Source organism: Prionailurus bengalensis, chromosome B3 (genome assembly GCF_016509475.1).
Source record: "Prionailurus bengalensis isolate Pbe53 chromosome B3, Fcat_Pben_1.1_paternal_pri, whole genome shotgun sequence".
Classification (NCBI taxonomy): Eukaryota; Metazoa; Chordata; class Mammalia; order Carnivora; family Felidae; genus Prionailurus; species Prionailurus bengalensis.
Genome location: NC_057355.1, coordinates 113,219,876 through 113,239,054, shown reverse-complemented (window position 1 = coordinate 113,239,054; position 19,179 = coordinate 113,219,876). Strand labels below are relative to the sequence as shown.

Below are 19,179 nucleotides of genomic sequence, written 5' to 3'. Positions count from 1 at the left end.
GAGTTTATTTTTGTATATGGTAGAAGAAACTAGCCCAGTTTCATGTTTTTGCATGTAGCTGCCCAGTTTTCCCAGCACCATTTATTGAAAAGACTGTCTTTTTCCCATTGTGTATTCTTGACTCCTCTGTCATAGATCCATTGACCATATGAGCATGGATATATTTGAATTCCCAATTCTATTCCATTGATATACGTATCTATTTTTGCATCAGTACCATACTACAGCTTTGTAGTTTAGTTTGAAATCTGAGATTGTAGGAACACCTGGGTGGCTCAGTCAGTTAAGGGTCCGACTGCAGCTCAGGTCATGATCTCACAGTTTGTGGGTTCGAGCCCCACATCAGGCTCTGTGCTGACAGCTCAGAGCCTGGAGCCTGTTTCATATTCTGTGTCTCCCTCTCTCTCTCTGACCCACCCCTGTCCATGCTCTGTCTCTGTCTCAAAAATCAATAAAAGTTAAAAAAAAAATTTAAAAAAAAAAAGAAATCTGAGATTGTAATACCTCTAGCTTTGTTTTGTGTGGTTTTTTTTTTTTTTCTCAAGACTGCTTTGGCTATTCAAAGTCTATTGTGGTTCCATACATCTTTTAGGGTTATTTGTTCTACCTCTGTGAAAAATCCTGTTGGTATTTTGATAGGCATTGCTCTGAATAGGTAGATTGCTTTGTATAGTTTGGACATTTTGACAATATTAATTCTTTCAATCCAGAAGCATGGTACATCTTTCTATTTTTTGAAGTCTATCTTTGATTTCTTTCATCAACATTGCTTTGTTTTCACTTTACAGGTCTTTCTTGGTTAAATTTATTCCTAGGTACTTTATTCTTTTTGGTACAATTATAAATGGGATTATTTCCTTAATTTCTCTTTTTGCTACTTTGTTATTGGTGTATAAAAATGCAACAGACTTCTAAAAACAAAAATGCAACAGACTTCTGTACATTAATACAGAGCCTTGCAACTTTACTAAATTCAGTTATTAGCTCTAACAGTTTTTTGGTGGAGTCTTTTTTGCTTTTCTATATATAATATGTCACATGCAAAGAGTGGCAGTTTTACTTACTCCTTACCAATTTGGATGCTTTTTATTTTTCTTCTTTGATTGCTATGGCTAGGACTTCCAGTACTATGTTGCATAATAGCAGTGAGAATATACATCCTTGTCTTGTTCCTGATCTGAAAGGAAAAGCTTTCAGGGGCGCCTGGGTGGCTCAGTGGGTTAAGTGTACGACTTTAGCCTAGGTCATGATCTCATTGTTTCCGAGTTTGAGCCCTGCCTTGGGCTCTGTGCTGATAGCTCAGAGCCCAGAGCATGTTTCAGATTCTGTGTCTCCTTCTCTCTCTCTCTGCCCCTCTCCCATTCACGCTCTGTCTCAGAAATGAATAAATATTAAACATTTTTTTTGAAGGGAAAGCTTTCAGCTTTTCACCATTAAGTATGATGTTAGCTGTGGGTTTGTTACATAAGGCCTTTATTATGTTGAGATATATTCCCTCTAAATCCATGGTGCTTTTTTAAAAATGCTTATTTATTTATTCTGACAGGGAATGGAGGGGCAGAGGGAGAAGGAGAGAGAGAATCCCAAGCAGGCTTTGCACTGTCAGTGCAGAGCCCAATGCAGGGCTTGATCTCACAAACCACAAGATCATCACCTGAACCAAAATCAAGAGTCAGACACTTAACATACTGAGCCACCCAGGTGCCCCTATGCCACTTTGTTGAGAGTTTTTATCCTGAATGGATGTTGAATTTCATCAAATGCTTTACCTTAATTTATGAAGATGATTGTACAGCTCTTATCCTTCATTTCCTTAATGGGAGGTATCACATTGATGTGTGGATTTTGAACCGTCTCTGCACTGCTGGAATAAATCCTACTTGATCATCATGAATGATTCTTGTAATGTTGAATTTTGTTTGCCAATGTTTTAAGTATTTTTGCATCTATGTTCTTCAGAGATATTGGCCTATAGTTTTCTTTATTTAGTGTCTTTGTCTGGTTTTGGTATGAGGATAATGCTGGACTCATAAACTTGGAAGGTTTCCTTCCTCTTGTAGTTTTTACAACAATTTGAGAAGAATAGGTAGAATTAGCTGTTTGGTAGAATTAATCTGTGAAGCCATCTGGTCCTAGACCATGTCTGTTAGGAGGTTATTGATTATCAATTCAATTTTGTTACTAGTAATAGATCTGTTCAAATTTTCTATTTCCTCCTCAGTTTTAGAAAATTGCATGTTTCTAGGAATTTAACCACTTCTAGGTTGTCCAATTTGCTGGCATATAATTTTTCATAGTAGTCTACTATTATCCCTTGTGTATCTGTGGAATGCATTGTTACTTCTCCTCTTTCATTTTTTGTTTCATTTGAGCCTTTTACCTTTTCCTTGATGAGTCTGGCTAAAGGTTTATCAATTTTGTTTATCTTTTCAAAGAACCAGCTCTTAGTTTCATTTACCTGTTCTATTGAGTTTTTTTAGTCTCTATTTCATTTACTTTCACTCTGATCTTTGTTATTCCCTTCCTTCTACTAATTTTTGACTTCATTCTTCTTTTTCTAATTCCTTTAGGTATAAGGTCAGATTGAGATTTTTCTTGTTTCTTGAAGCAAAAGGATTATTAATAAGATTCTGTCTGATTTAAAACTTGCACCCTCCCAATTTCTGAGTCCTAAATGATATTTATGTATAGAAAGAGGTATATTTAAGTAGAAGTCAGAATATTTTGGCCGGGGCGGGGGTGGGAATCATAAAATGTCACCAAATATTTTAGAAGCAGACTGGATTTCAGACATAAACGAGGAATTCAACTCCACTATTTAAAAAGTAGAAAAAACTAATGCCACAGGGTTTTTCCTAAGGTCATACAACTAAATAAATGGCAGAGTTGGAACTGAAACCCAAGTTTACTCAGTTCTTAGTTGATGAATACAATAACCAAACTTGCTAGCTCATTAAAAAAATTTTTTTAGAAAGTTTAGGCTCAAAAGCAAAAACAAAAAAACTAGTATTATTTAAATACTATTCCCTGATAATAAACTAACAGTTTCCCATACCCTACAAAGCAGAAATTCCTTCCTAATTTTGGATATAGCAAACTCAAACTACATGTCACTTTAAACATATTAATAGTCATTACTACCATAATTACAACATTGATTTTTGGTATGGTATGGAGACAAATCAGAACTTCAGAAAACAAAAGAAATTTGACAACCAGTTTTCAAGCTAAATAACCTTAGCAAACATATTTATACTCGTACATTTAAGTTTATATGTAAAGTACATCAAGCAAGGCCTAAAAGTGAGAAATAGTTTTCCAAATTTGTGAATCACACAATGCAACCAACTCTTTCAGAATTATGGGTTGTATAATCATTAGGTTTATCTTGTTCGTTATACGAGAAAGTTTTCACATAAAATTACTTAATTTTGAAAGGTCAAACACCCAGCATTATTGGGTTACTTACTAGCTGCTTCTAAGAAGTACCTTTTATTATAAACGGCATATCTAAGTTAAACACAATAAGAAACAGCATGACCAAAAAAATGCATGTATCCTACACCAGTTTAGCAGATTTCTTTTGTCAAGACACCACATTCACTAAGAAATGTGTCAAGTCCAGGTAAAACTAACCTATGATGTTCAAAGCACCACTTTTTTCTGAAAGATGTCCATTGTCATCAAAGAGAAGGACTCTCCACAGTTCAATAATTTGCCCAAAACAATAGTATTTTTCAGTATGAAAGAGAAGTGTAATTAAAGAAGTATACAACACTCAGCCATAAAAGATCAGCAAATGGAATGGACAATATATTTACCATCACAGGTTCTACCAAATCCTTTAAACTGTGACTGCTATAATAAACTGAATTTTTATGAATGGGCATAAATAGTGGCATACAATAACCCTTTCCTTGTGGTAATTTCTTTTAATACCACCTTTGTAAATTAAACAAAATCTGACATACACACATAACCCCCTTATCTTCCTCCCATTTTATAGATGAACACTAACTAGACATAGCAAACTTTACTAATTACAAAAACTTTGCCATAAAATTCGAGGAAAAGATTTAATGATATACACGGCAAGGAATAACATTTTCTAATACTTTCCAGTGTTAAAAAATTCTTGGCTTACAATTATATTAACACTTGTAAAGAAGTAACTTATAATTATCAATCTAGATTTAATTGTAGCATACTAAAAATAAAACAAAGTACTATTTCTTTTTCTATCCTTACTTGTACCAGGAAGAATTTCAAGTATACTTAAAAAAAAAAAAAAAAAAAAAATGAGAGAGAGCATAAATTAAACATGTGCTCTTAAATACAAAAACAAAACAAAACAACAGTGAGGCCAAAGTAAAACCTGAAATAAGGCTAAAAATGTACCATTAGTGTAAACCCATTTGTGTCTGTTTTAATAGTTGTATACATTAGAAGACATATCTAAATAAAGCCAGCTACTAGTACATGTATAAAATGTTTTTTTAAAAGGTTACACTAGAAATTTATAGTGATTACCTTTAAAGAAAAAGACAAGGGGTTGAGGTCAAGAAATATCTTTCATTTTAAACAAATATAATATACTGAATATATCATGTGTATATATTTTAATTTTTCAAATACAAATAAATCAGAAATAAATTACTAAGTAGACCATGAGAAAAGAAGTGTTAGGTTGCCACAACAACAAAATTAAGGTTCAAGGGCATGGAAAACACAGAGAATTAGATAGTACTAAATACCCTTTAAGTGGAGAGAATGTGATATTTTTGTAGGAAATGGAGTATAGCCGTGGACAGAAAGGATAAATTGCTATTTACCACACCAAAATGTTGGATTTGTGATCAAAAGAAGTCACCTTAAGAAAAATACTACTACTTCTAAATTCCTCCTACTCTTTACTTTCAACCACTGGCTAGCTTTAGGATTTAAAAAAAGCCACATACAGAGTCTCGAGCCCCACCTAAATAAAATAAAAGGCTAGAACTATATTAGTGGTACCCAAGATCAATTTTTTTAAATGAATTTTAGTCATTCTCAGTAAATTGAGACAACTGAATGATAATGTATTAAGTTTTTCTATAAAGCTAACTTTACGGAATTTAGAGGCCTTTTTTATTCAATAATTTTTGTCCTTCCCACTTTGATATTTTATGATACAACAGCAACAGCTAATAACAGTTGTATTTTATTATGCTCTTAGAAAAATAAAAAGTTGTCACTTCTTTGTCCATCTTCCACACTTTTTTAATACATTTTACTAGTCCATGAAATCCAAAAATGTAGGACCCACTATGGTAAATGCTAAGCATAGTTATTTTTGAGTCCAATGGAAGGTTTAAATCTCCTAGTAATTTAATAAGGAGCCACATTTACATAGAAATAGCTATATCCCTGGAGGTTTAAGGATGAATAGGACTTCAGAAATCATTAGGAAATCATTTAGAATATATGTTCATGCCCCCTGAATGCTTCAAATGGAAGATGCAATTATTTTATTCATCAAGTACACAAGATACCATGTGTATCTACCATGTCAGTAATGTAAAACATTTAAGATAATAAAAACTTGCTATGGTCTCACTTAAACTGAATAGCAGAACCAAGGGCTTGTCAGTGGGCAAGAAAACTCAGACTAGAAATTACCAGTACTTGGTATCAGAAAGTCATACACATGTCCAGTGAACAGAAATGCAAGCAGTCAAACAAAATTACCAAGATGAGTTGGAAAAATAAATAAACTAGCCATAGGGTCTAGGTTTTAGAGGCACGTCCTTTCTCTAAAAAGAGATGGCAATGAATTAGATAGGATACCTATTACTAGAACCAAAGTACTGAAAAAAGTATTTGGTTATCATAAACAGAAACAAATATACTGAAACTGATATGTAAACATAAGAATATAGCAGCTAGTTTCATTACTAGCTTAGGAAGGAACATTTCCTTTAAACTAGAAAGAGGTTGGTCCTATACTAAGGTCTAGCTGAACTTTCAAATGAGCATTAAAAAGTGTCAGATGAAAAATTTACAGGGCTAAATGAAAAGGAGCAAGGTCATTTAAATGAAGTCTAGTATTCAGAATACAGAAAGAACTTTTTATTTCTCTGCCTTTGAAACAAAAGTGAAACCATCAACAAAGAATTAGATACATATATAATAAACCCACTAAATTGCAAACCCTATACATGCAGTATGAGGTTTAAATTCCATCTTAATTTGTTTACAAAATTACCTGTGCCAGATATTACATCCTATTACTATTCTTTACAATTATATTTCTAGCATTAAAGAAACTTAAGTTTATGAGTCTTATGATTAAATGATTGTAATTCTTAAAGAAGTCTAGAGCTTTACATACTGTTTAATAAAAAGTTCTTCACAGATTATATATTTAAATCAATAAAATCCCTTAAAAATAAAAAATTATTTATGTGCCTCCTTATTAAAAGCTGTCAACATCTTAATCCCCAGATTTTATTATCTTACATGGCAAAAGGGAGTTTGCAAATGTAATTAAGATTATGGGCCATGAGATAGATTATCCTGGATTATCTGGTTTGGCCCACTATAATACCTTGAGTCTTTAAAAAAAAAAAAAAAAAAAGAAAGAAAGAAACTTTCTCAGTTGTTTTCAAAGAAAGAGAACAGAACAGATGGCAATGTCAGAAGGACTAGACCCAGTATTACTGGCTTTGAAGATGAAAAGAGGTACCCACAAGCCAAAGAAAGCCAGCAGCCTCTAGAACCTGAAAAAGGGCAAGGTATCATTACATTCTCCTCTACAGCCTACAGAAAAGAAGGCAGCACTGTTGACACCCTGGTGTTAGCCCAAGGAGATTCTACAGAATTATAAGATAACAAATTTGTATTGCTTAAGCTACCTAGTTTATGCTAATTTGTTATAGAAATAACAATATGTTCTAGAAATAGAAAATTAATGCAGTACATATTCTGCAAGTAACTAGGTTTACAAATTAAGATATTAACTTCAATTTACTCAGCCCAATTTTATAAACAATACACACACATGAAATAAGTCACAAACATACATATAGACAAAAACACCAGACTAAAAATAAGATAATTTATATTCCAGTTAGTCTGACAACTAAATATTTGTCTGACCCTGGGTAAATTATTTCTTTGTCATTTGGACACCAATTTCTCCATCCATAACATGATTCTATAAAGCAATGGTTATGAAATAAGTTAAAACAGCAATTATAGTCAATGCTATCTTAGACTCAAGAAATCTCAGGATTAGGGCGCCTGGGTGGTGCAGTCGGTTAAGCGTCCGACTTCAGCCAGGTCACGATCTCGCGGTCCGTGAGTTCGAGCCCCGCGTCAGGCTCTGGGCTGATGGCTCGGAGCCTGGAGCCTGTTTCCGATTCTGTGTCTCCCTCTCTCTCTGCCCCTCCCCCGTTCATGCTCTGTCTCTCTCTGTCCCAAAAATAAAAAAATAAAAATGTTGAAAAAAAAAATTAAAAAAAAAGAAATCTCAGGATTAAACAGAGTATAGAAATATCTATTAACTCAAGATTATATTAATGATAATAGCATTGCATTAATTCCATTTATAACAGTGAATTCTATACTAAATGATATGAACAATTAAAAGAAGAATGACTTGGAGCACCTGGGTGGCTCAGTCAGTTAAGTGTCCAACCTCAGCTCAGGTCATGAGCGCGCAGTTCACGGGTTCAAGCCCCAAGTCAGGCTCTGTACTGACAGCTCAGAGCCTGGAGCCTGCTTCAGATCTGTGTCTCCCTCTCTCTCTCTCTGCCCTCCTCTACTCATGCTCTTTCTCTCAAGAATAAACATTTAAAAAAAATCTTAATAAATAAATAAAAAATAAAAGAAGGATGACTTCAAATGTGTAACAAAGCCCTTAACAGAAGAACCACATTTCAAGGCTGGAAAAAACAAAGATTTGTTTAAAGTCTACGATATAAAAAATATATGGGTCTGATGATTATATACAAAATATTATTAAAAAGATTAATTATAACAAGGTATTTATGTCATTTCCTAAAATAAATTCTGAGAGTATACACTATCAGAATGCTATAGTTCTTCATGAAGCTAATAAACCATCAGTCTTCTACAGTGATACTTGTTAATACATCATGATAAAGATTACTAAACTCTTCAACTGGAAACTTTGGTTTGAAGGATTTAAGTGGGAAAAATGTCACTTTTTCAAGATTTAAACAGAAAATAATTTTAAATAATTTTTCAAATGAATTACTAAACTGCTCCTAAAATAATGAATATGTTAAGACTATCAAATCTCTGGCAGACAGTAATCAGTGCCATTTACTATAAATTCCAGCCAGATCAAAGAAACATTTTCAAACCAAAATGAAAATCAAGGGCAAGAGGAAATCCCAAATCAAAATATGGAATTCCACAACTACTAGATATATTTATAACTCAAATAACTGAAAAAAATAACTGTTTTAAGGGATTTAATCCACACGTAATTCTGAAGTAGCACACATTTTTTTTTGTTTTGTTAAAATTTACAGTTTAATGGGGCGCCTGGGTGGCGCAGTCGGTTAAGCTTCCGACTTCAGCCAGGTCACGATCTCGCGGTCCGGGAGTTCGAGCCCCGCGTCAGGCTCTGGGCTGATGGCTCAGAGCCTGGAGCCTGTTTCCGATTCTGTGTCTCCCTCTCTCTCTGCCCCTCCCCCGTTCATGCTCTGTCTCTCTCTGTCCCAAAAATAAATAAACGTTGAAAAAAAAAATTTTTTTTTAATTTACAGTTTATCATTTTTCTCCTCTTTTGTGTGTAGGAGTACCACTTTTAATCAGTCATTCCTAGAAATTTATGGCCCAAGCAAATTTCAAGAAGGAACTCCCATATTGTTTGTTAGGTAAAAGTAAACATATTGAACTCTTCCTACCATTTAAGCATTATAAACGCTGTAACCAAAGAAGCTAGCCAAAACTATATCACCAATTATGTTTTCAGTTCGCTTGCCAGGGCATTTTTGTATTTTCATACATGCTATCTAGAACCTTTGAGGAATTAGTGATGAATTCTACTTTGCTAAGTGTGCAGGTTAGGCATAAATCAACATTAACTACTCTTATAAGGCAACATACTAAGCACCCTTTCGGGGGGAGGTGAGGGAGGGTAGTGAAGAGAAATAGGTGTCTAAAGATCTTTTAATGCAACTGGGAAGGGAGCAAGAAGGAAAGGAAGGAGGCAAAGACATCACCATTAAGTGTGCATCTACAAAGCCCTGTGATGGGTACTTTTTTGTTTTACACTGTTCAGAGATCCTGTTGTGGATGACAGAAGCTGATTCTGACATATTTAAACAGAAAGGAAATTAACAGCTAACCTACTGGATCTAAGAAATATGGAGAACCAGATTTGGAAAATGGTAAGGAATCAAGGAAATATAAGCAGAAGAGTCTTGGCTCAGAAATACTGATTAAGATTATGCTGCGAAAACCTCTTGCACTAGTACTGGGACAGTTGGACATTAGCCCCTGGACACTTACTACCACCCCAGGAAATAATCTTTGTTTCCTGCACCACTGCATAACTCTCCAGATTCAAAGTTCCAGTAGAGTTTGTGTTGGGACAAAGCTAGGTCATGTGCTCACTCCTTGCTGCCAAGTAAGAAATGGAATGTATGCCCTCGTTACTCTAACAAGGGTAGGCAGAACTCAGTCCCCACCAAAACTGATTCATTGGTGAACAAGGTTTGAAGTGGAAAGAAGATTCAGATGTTGGAAAGCCAACAAAATGGCAAGACTCACTGTTGTCTACCACCTTGCTTTCCTAACATCCATATGCACCACTCGTCCTTTATGTTAAAACAAAAATCTAGGGGTGCCTGGGTGGCTCAGTTGGTTAGGTGTCTGACTCTTGGTTTCGGCTCGGGTCATGATTTCACGGTTTGTGGGTTCAAGCCCCATATAGGGCTCTGTGCTGACAGTGCAGAGCCTGCTTGGGATTCTCTCTCCCTCCCTCTCTGTCCCTCCCCTGCTCACTCTCTCTCAAAAATAAATAATTTTTTTTTAATTAAAAAAAAATCTCTACATTAAAATAAATCCTCCTACAGTGTCTGGGTAACTCAATTAGGAATCCGACTTCAGCTCAGGTCATGGTCTTGCAGTCCATGGGTTCAAGCCCCATGTTGAGCTCTGTGCTGATAGCTCAGAGCCTGGAGCCTGCTTCAGATTCTGTGTCTCTCTCTCTCTGTCCCTCCCCCACTCGTGCTCTATCAAAAATAAATAAAAATTTTAAAAATTAAATAAAATAAATCCTCTTGCCTAAAAACAATGACCCATCATAGAATAGAAAATGTACTCATCTTCCCAAAGGGAAATGACCCAATGTCTCAATAGTCTCTGCAGTCAGCTCCAAATTGAATATTTTATTCTTTGTGATATTTTATTCCTCCTCTAGTGATGATATAATCCTATCTTTATATAATGTAACTACGGTCTAAACTGTAAAGCAAACCACCAACATAACACAATACACAATAGTGTGGAAGAAAGAGAGATTACGTGAAATACATGGCAAAATAAAGAAGTAAATACAAGACAACAGTAGTCACATCTATAATTTTTCACAAGATGTTTACGATATGTGGTGCATGTAACTTTCTTTTTTCACTCCCTAGTTCATCTTCCCTTTCCTTTCAGACAGCATCTTAGTTGGCCAGGGTTTGGTTTTGGGGGCCCTTCCCATATAACGATGTAGTTGTCTTCATTAACTTTTTGCAGCTTGGCAGATAAATAACATAGGTTCCATCCATACTTCTCCCTGTCCGCATTACATAGCAACAACCTTACATGCCCCTGATAGCCAAAATCAATAACTTCTAACAACCTATTAACAACCACTAGACCCCCCTCCCCCTTGCCTCTTTGTCCAGTAGTATCTAGAGCTGCAAGTGGCCAGGTATCAAGTCTCAGCTTTAATTTTAATAGAACCATTATAGCCCTATAGGAGCACTGCCCACTTGGATTCTAAAATCTTGAATGTAACAGAGCCCAGGTGTCAATGGGCAGCCCCACTTCTACTACTCTTGGTTCCCAGACATATGTGTTTTATCTAATTGGGAGCAAGTTTGTCTTAAAACACATGTCTGGGCAAATTAATTTATCAAAAATATTTTTAAGACATTTATACAGGGGGCGCCTGGGTGGCTCAGTCAGTTAAGCATCTGACTTCAGCTCAGGTCATGATTTCACGGTTTGTGAGTTCGAGCCCCGCATCACGCTCTGTGCTGACAGCTCGGAGCCTGGAGCCTGCTTCTGATTCTGTGTCCCCCCTCTCTCTCTGCCCCTTCCCTGCTCATGCTGTCTCTCTTTGTCTCTCAAAAATAAATGTAAAAAAAAAAAAAAATTTAAAAGCAATCTTTAAAAATAAAAAGACATTTATACAGATAAAACGATACTGTTATCTCTTAGGCTTTGAAATTCCTACATTCTGAAGAATTAAAATAAATAAACTCAATATTGCCTTTAAAAAGCTACTTGTTCAATTAACAACACAGGAAAAAACAGATGTTGGCAAGTATGCGCAGAAAGGAGAACCCGTGTACACTGTGGGTAGGAATACAAACTGGTGCAGCCACTGTGGAAAACAGTACAGAGGTTCCTCAAAAAGTCAAAATTCGAAATACCCTATGACCTAGCAAATGCAACACTAGGTATTAACCCAAAGGAGACAAAAATACTGAACCAAAGAGGCATATATGCTCCCTGATATTTACAGCAGCACTATCGAAAATAGCCAAACTGTGGAAACAGACCAAATGGCCACTGACTGAAGAATGGATAAAGAAGATATGGTATACATACAATGTAATATTACTCAGCCATTAAAAAGAATCAAATCTTGCCATTTGCAACAACGCGGATAGAGCCAGAGTGTATTATGTTAAGCAAAATAAGTCAGACAGAGAAAGACAAATACCACACGATTTCACTCATTTGTGGAATCTAAGAAATAAAATAGACAAACATAGGGGAAGGGAAAGAAAAAAAAAAGAGGGAGGCAAACCCAAAGAGACTCCTAACTACAGAGAACAAAAACTGAGTGTTGATGGAGGGAAGTGGATGGCAGGTGGGCCAAATGGGTGATGAGCATCAAGGACAGCACTAGTGATGAGCACTGGATGCCACATATAAGTGATGAATCACCAAACTCCACAACCAAAACCAATTTTACCATATATATTAACCAACTAGAATTTAAACAAAAACTTGAAATTAAAAAAAAAAAAGGCTACTTGTTCAGATTCTCAAAGAATAAAAAGATACATAATCTATTTTATTTAAGCCACTATGAATATAGCATGGGCAGAGCCAGGTGGATATTTTGAGATATTCATCATTAAGATAACAGCTAATAGAAAATAGTATTCAAATATTAGCAGATCTATGTAAACCAGAAATTGTTAATTTCGGTTTTTGTATTCTTACCCAATACCTGGTCCTTTTTCATAAAACTCCTCTAGTATTATACGCTAAGTAAAGTTTTATAGCAACAGAGATTCCCACTAAAGCTAATTATAAGGAAACATAAAGTTACAAGGCATAATATGTTAAATCCTAAAAGTGCTGTGAACATTTGTGTTTGTGGTGAATTGTTACATTAATGTCCCTCAATAAATCTCACTTCCTATATCTATCCTTGGTTGTCCCTTTCCTCATGACTCTAGATGTAGTCGTGTGACTTGTTTTGACCAATGGAACACTAGCAAACATGAATCAATCAGAAGCTTAATTTGGGTTTGTGCATAGGACTTTCTCCTACTAATATGTACCAGTATGAGGTGAAAAAACCTGAACTGGCCTCCCTGAAAATGAAACATCACATGAAATGAGAAACCTAGGCATTCCAGTCACCCTAGCCCTGATGATCTATCAGCTACATGCAACCAGATGACTAGACTAAGTCCAGGTGAAGCCAGCATAACTGACCAGGCTACCAACAGAACTGTTACAAATAAATTGTTATTGTTTTCGATTCCTAAGTTTTGGGGTGTTTTCTTATACAACATATCTGACAGAGGATGCTACAAATATCCTGTATTATTAATATTGAATCCTGTGTTACACAAGAATGAATGGAAGGCAGACAGAACGAATGGGAACAGTAAGATTGTCCTGGAAACCTCTAGAAGGGGAAGAAAACTATCCCTTGGAAAATATATTAGCACACACTTTTTAACAGTCAAGATGATTTTTGACGACAGCCTTGTTTAAACACACTTAAATCACAGAATCCAGTGGATTCAGAAGGGAACATATAAATAATGACAGTGAAACCACAACTACCTTTCTTGTAATTTAATACTTTGGTTTATGAGAAAAACATGGAAGCTTTAAGAATAAAATTACACAGTACCTTCAAAAACCACATAGCATGTTCTACCTTATGATTTAATGTTAAAAAAAAGTATCTTCTTTCTCCTAGAATATTTCCCTTAGAAAACATAATTCTGCCAATATAATTATAGACAAATTTCTAAAGATGTAATTTATATAAGCAGTCATTTCTATTTATAAATGCCAAACATCTCAGTCTTTGTTCACTTAAATCAGTGTTGCCTTGCCTTTTATTTAAAAGTGGTAATTACAAGTTGCTTTCTATTAAGCCATCATTTTATCATTATGTTCTTGACAAAGCTTGGGAAAATATTTTAAAATCTTAGTACTCAATAAACATTATCAATTTGTTTTTTTAATTAGAACATGTAACAAATGCTTGAAGTAGAAGTCTTTGTATATTCTAGTACCCAAAGATGCTATTACAATTGCCATGAAGGATCATCGATTTAAAACAGCAATGAAAGAAAACATGTCTGTAAATCTTCAATGAACTCAGTAATATAAGAATTAAATTAAATGAACTCATTTAATATAAGACTGTATAAACAGGTTTTTAAAACTAGTTTTTAAATGGAGGCATTTATAATTTGGGGCCCAAAGTTAGGCTAATCTCTCCAAATCAGTTGCTCTGAATATAAACTAGTTTCATTTCATTTTCTACATGAGAATACATACCTAAAAAGGAATATCTAGTGGGATTATTTAAATCTTTCTAATTATGCCCTTCCATTTCTATTGTTTTTTGCAATCCTTTCATATAAATAATTCTGACTTCAAAAATATCCTGCCTTGAACTTCCTATCAAGATGGCATAGTGAGTTTATATTTAGACAGACCCTATCACAGCTCCAAACACATGGTAATGACAAAAGAGAAAAGAAGAAAACTGAGGGGGGTGGGGGATGGGGATGGGGAGATATTTAGCTAGCCTTAAAAAACAACAACAACTAAAAAATGGGCAAAAGACCTGAACAGACATTTCACCAAATAGGATATATGGATGGCAAATAAGCACATGTAAATATGTTCAACATCATTAACCAATAGAGAAATGCAAATCACAATGAGATATCAGTACATACCTACTAGAATGACTAAAATAAAAATACAATAACAAATGCTAGCAAGTATGTGGAGCAATTAATTAGAACTCTCACACATTGTTGGGGGATGCAAAATGGCACAGCTACTCAAGAAAGCAGTTTGGCAGTTTCTTAAAAGTTAAACATACACTTACCATAGGACCCAGCAATCCCAGCAATCTAGGTATTTACCCTAGAGAAACGAAAACATATGTTCACACAAAAACCTGTACATGAATGTTTACAGCAGCTCTGCTCAAATACTCCAAAACAAAAACAAAAAACAAAAAACAAAAACACCCAGATGTCCTAACTGTCCTTCAACTGGTGAATGGATGAACTGTGGCACATTTGTACAACAAAATACTACTCAGCAATAAAAAGGAATGAACTATTGATACATGCAACTTGGTTGAATCTCAAAAACATTATGCAGAATGAAGGAAACCAGTCTCACCTAAGGCTAAATAATGTATGATTCCACTGATACAACATTCTTAAAAAGATAAAACTACAGTGATGAAGATCAAAACGGTGGTTGCCAGAGGTTATAAGTAAAGGAAGGCATAACTAAAATGAAATAGCACATGAGAAGTTTTGGTTTCATTGGGATTATTTTCTATCCTGACTATGGTCATGGAGACATGCACCTATACATGTGTTAAAATTCATACAACTATGCCAAAAAAGGAAGAGGGATGCAATAAGTGAAGGGAATTAAGTGCACACTTATCTTGATGAGCACTGAGTAATATCTGGAATTGCTGAATCACTATATTGCACACATGAAACTAATATTATGCTGTATGTTAACTACATTAGAATTAAAATAAAATTAGGGGGCCTGGGTGGCTCAGTTGGTTAAGTGGCCAACTTCAACTCAGGTCATGATCTCATAGTTGATGAGTTTGAGCCCTGCATCAGGCTCTGCTCAGGATATTCTCTCTTACCCTCTCTCTCCGCCCCTCCCCAGTGTGTGTACCCATGCTCATTCTCTCTCTCTCCCAAAATAAACTTTAAAAAATAACTGAACTTAAAAAAAATTTAAGAATTAAATCTATATTTACATATTTTAATAATTACATAAATAGTATTTAAATATTTATATTTATTCCCCACATTGCTATCTTGTGGTCCAGAAATAAAATAAAAATGTAAAGTGGTGAGCAGAGCTAAAGCTACAAACCTATTGAGCTCCTTTGTTCAGAAGAAAGCAGTAGCAGATTTTCAGTTCCTGTAGGGTAATAGGAATTAAAGTTTGCTAGCTCTAGCAAAGACCACAGCTAGACTCACTGCTTGAACTTACACTACAACCCTAGTCTCTGGAAAGGATGAGAGGAAAAAATAAAACTACTGTCAAAATACTACTGAGACTAAGGCTTTAAAGGAATTGCAGAGAAGGAGCCCAAAAACCTGCAAAGATATTATTCCCCTCAAGTTGTTGACTTACTCCTAAACTGCATATATATAAGGCAAAACTCTAAGAATGCCAAAAGAAAAAGACAGCTGGGAAGTTAAAGATCTGAGCTGAGATTTCAGTAACCTCACAACTGAAGAGATTACAATTTAAGGCCTGGCAATTTAAAAGGACCTTGATAAAATAACCTGGCCTTTGAGCTGAGACTTCAGAATGGCCTGGGTTTAGGACTAAAGGCCCCAACATCAAATAAGAACAAAAGTGAAATAGCTCAATCCTAACAAAGCCTAAAACAAGATCACAAAAATAATTCACAAAACAGACATATAAATATTTTACATCAAAATATCATTCCCGTTTTAAGTGTAAGCCTTCAAATACTTATGTTCCTATTGTATGGATTTAAAACAGCTAATTCATGTGAAGCCAGTTTATGTCTCATAGTACTTCAGTATTCATATAGCTGTTGCTCTGATCTAATAGTAAGCTACTTTACCTTCTATCCTTTCTCTTTCCTGCTTCCTATGAATTCAGCTGGTAAAAGATTCAACTTAACATAAGCTAATTCAACCTAATGAAATCTTAGTTCAGCTGTTCTGCTAACTCATTCATTTTCCTACTTCCAATCAGATTAGATGAAATCATTTTTATACACAAAAAAATAAAAAGATTGCCGGTCACTCTATTTACTGGAGTTCTCTTAAACCTGGTTCCCTCTCCTAAGTCCAAATGGCTATGGTTGGAAAGAACGGTATCAAGAGATAGAAAATGCACACCTGCCTGGGTATACTTCTTATGCAGAGGCCAGTATTATAGAAGTGATATCCCTCAGAAAGATATGCGGGTGGAAAAGCAATCACTTTAGAGTCTAGGCTTAAAGGCCAACAGAGTCTCAAAAATTAATACTTGTGCTCTGCAACCTCCTCTTAAATCATTCAATATATACTATCAACTATACATGAATAATATTATGCCATATGGCAAATAATTGTGTAAAAGAGGGTCCCCATACTTAGGAAGTACGCGATCTAGTTGAATAATATTCATATACATGAGACACTTAAATAACAAATACAAGGTAGAATGTGATTAAATGCCAAAATGAATAGAAACCACTGAAAAGTAAGGGTTTGAAAAAAAGTCTTACAATAATTTTAGATACTCATCACATAAAAATGTTGTAGTAGTTACCCATTCATTAACCGGTAAGTTCACATTCATCAAAGCAGACTCAGGAAGGGCACCTGGGTGGCTCAGTAGGTTAATCGTCTGACTCTTGATTTCAGCTCAGGTCATGATCTCACGATTCATATGATCGAGCCCCACATTGGGCTCTGAGCTGACAGTTAGGAGCCTGCTTAGGATTCACTCTCTCCCTCTCTCTCTCTGCTCCTCCCTCCCCACTCAAAATAAATAAACATTAAAAAAAAAAAAAAAAGCAAACTCGGGAGAAATCCCAAATATTAAAACAAACCCTATTTTTTTAGGATAACAACTGTATTTCAGAAGATTTTGTGTAAGTTTATTCTTAAACTTTTTATGATATATTTGGTAGTACAGTCAATATAAAATGGAATCCATCTCTCTGTGCACTCTTTCAAAAGAATGATTCTTTTAAAAAAACAGGATGATTCATTTACTTGTTCAATAAATATTTATTAAGCATCTGCTGTATGCCAGACACTGTCATAGACGCTAGGGAGACAGAGTGATAAACAATAGAGACATTTATAAAATAGCCACTTCATTCTCCTTTTGATAAATATTTATGAATACTATATCAATCAATTTAGGAAGGAAAATGAAAATTATCACTTGGTAATATTATAGAACTTGATACAACTTAAACAAATGTGTGTACATAGATGTACATATATATTTGATATACCATATGTGTAATATACCATTCTATGTAATCTACCATATGTTCAGGATCTGCTACAGAGATTTTATTTTGTGACACAATAAATAAACACTGGGTGCTTATGCTACTACCATTTTCTGTTTTTTGTTCTCTGTTTTTAAACTAGTAACTTGTTTATCCTTCAAATTCTGAATCCACTTTCGTTCCAATATTTTAAATCTATACATTAACATTACCTGTCACAAATGAATAGACATTTTTCCAAAGAAGACACACAGAAGGCCAATAGACACTATGAAAAGATGCTCAACATCACTTACCATCAGGGAAATACACACAAAACTACAATGAGATACCACCTCACACCTGTCAGAATGGCTAAAATCAACAACACAAAAAACAACAGGTGATAGCAAGGACGTGGAGAAAAGGGAACCCCTTGCATTACTGGTGGGAATGCAAGCTAGTGCAGCCACTCTGGAAAAACAGTATGGAAGTTCCTCAAAAAGTGAAAAATAGAACTACCCTATGATCCAGCAATCACACAACTAGATATTTACCCAAAGAATACAAAAACACTAACTCAAAGGGATACATGCATTCCCAATGTTTATAGCAGCATTATCTAATCTACAATAGCCAAATTATGGAAACAGTCCAAGTGTCCATCAATTCATGAATGGATAAAGAAGATGTGGTATATATCTATACACACACACTGAAATATTACTCAGCTATAAGAATGAAACCTTGACATTTGCAATGACATGGATGGAGCTAGTAGTATTATGCTAAATGAAATAAGTCAGTCAGAGAAAGACAAATACCATATGATTTCACTCATATGTGGAATTTAACAAACAAAACAAACAAGCAAAGGGGGGAAAAAAGGGAAGCAAACCAAACAACACATTCTTAACCATAGAGAAAAGGTGATGAGGATTAAGGAGCGCACTTGTTGTGATGAGCACTAGGTGGTGTATGGAAGTGTTCAATCACTTTATTGTATACCTGAAACTAATATTACACTGTATGTTAACTAACGGGAATTGAAAAAAAAAAAAAAAAACTATAGTGAAGAAACTGATGGTTACCAGAAGGGAAGTGGGTGGGGGTATGGGTTAAATAGATGATGGAGATTAAGGAGTGCACTTGTTGTGATGAGCATCAGGTGATGAATGGAACTGTTGAATCACTATATTGTACAACTAAAACTAATAGAACACTATATTAATTATACTTACATAAAAACATTAATAAAAATATATTATCTGTCATATATTGGCTGAGAACTATCAAAACCTTTATATTGTACCATGTATGTATGATTCTATTCTTGCCATAATAATTTGCACTGGAAAATTCATTCAACTTAGTAGCAATGAAGTCCTTACACACCCATTTTAACAGAATGAAAATGAGGTAATTAGGATCAT

At 34.8% G+C, this 19,179-nt stretch overlaps 1 protein-coding gene across 14 annotated transcripts in view; it reads right to left on the bottom strand.

The window, feature by feature from the left end:
• GPHN (gephyrin) overlaps positions 1-19,179 on the bottom strand; it is a 636,202-nt gene that overhangs the window by 582,433 nt on the left and 34,590 nt on the right. Inside the window, exon 2 of one of the 14 annotated variants that reach the window (XM_043556400.1) lies at positions 14,618-14,655. The exons of the other annotated variants lie outside the window; for them this stretch is intronic. The gene's annotated coding sequence lies outside the window, so the exon portion shown is untranslated. The remainder of the gene's footprint in view (positions 1-14,617; positions 14,656-19,179) is intronic. 14 annotated transcript variants of the gene reach the window in all.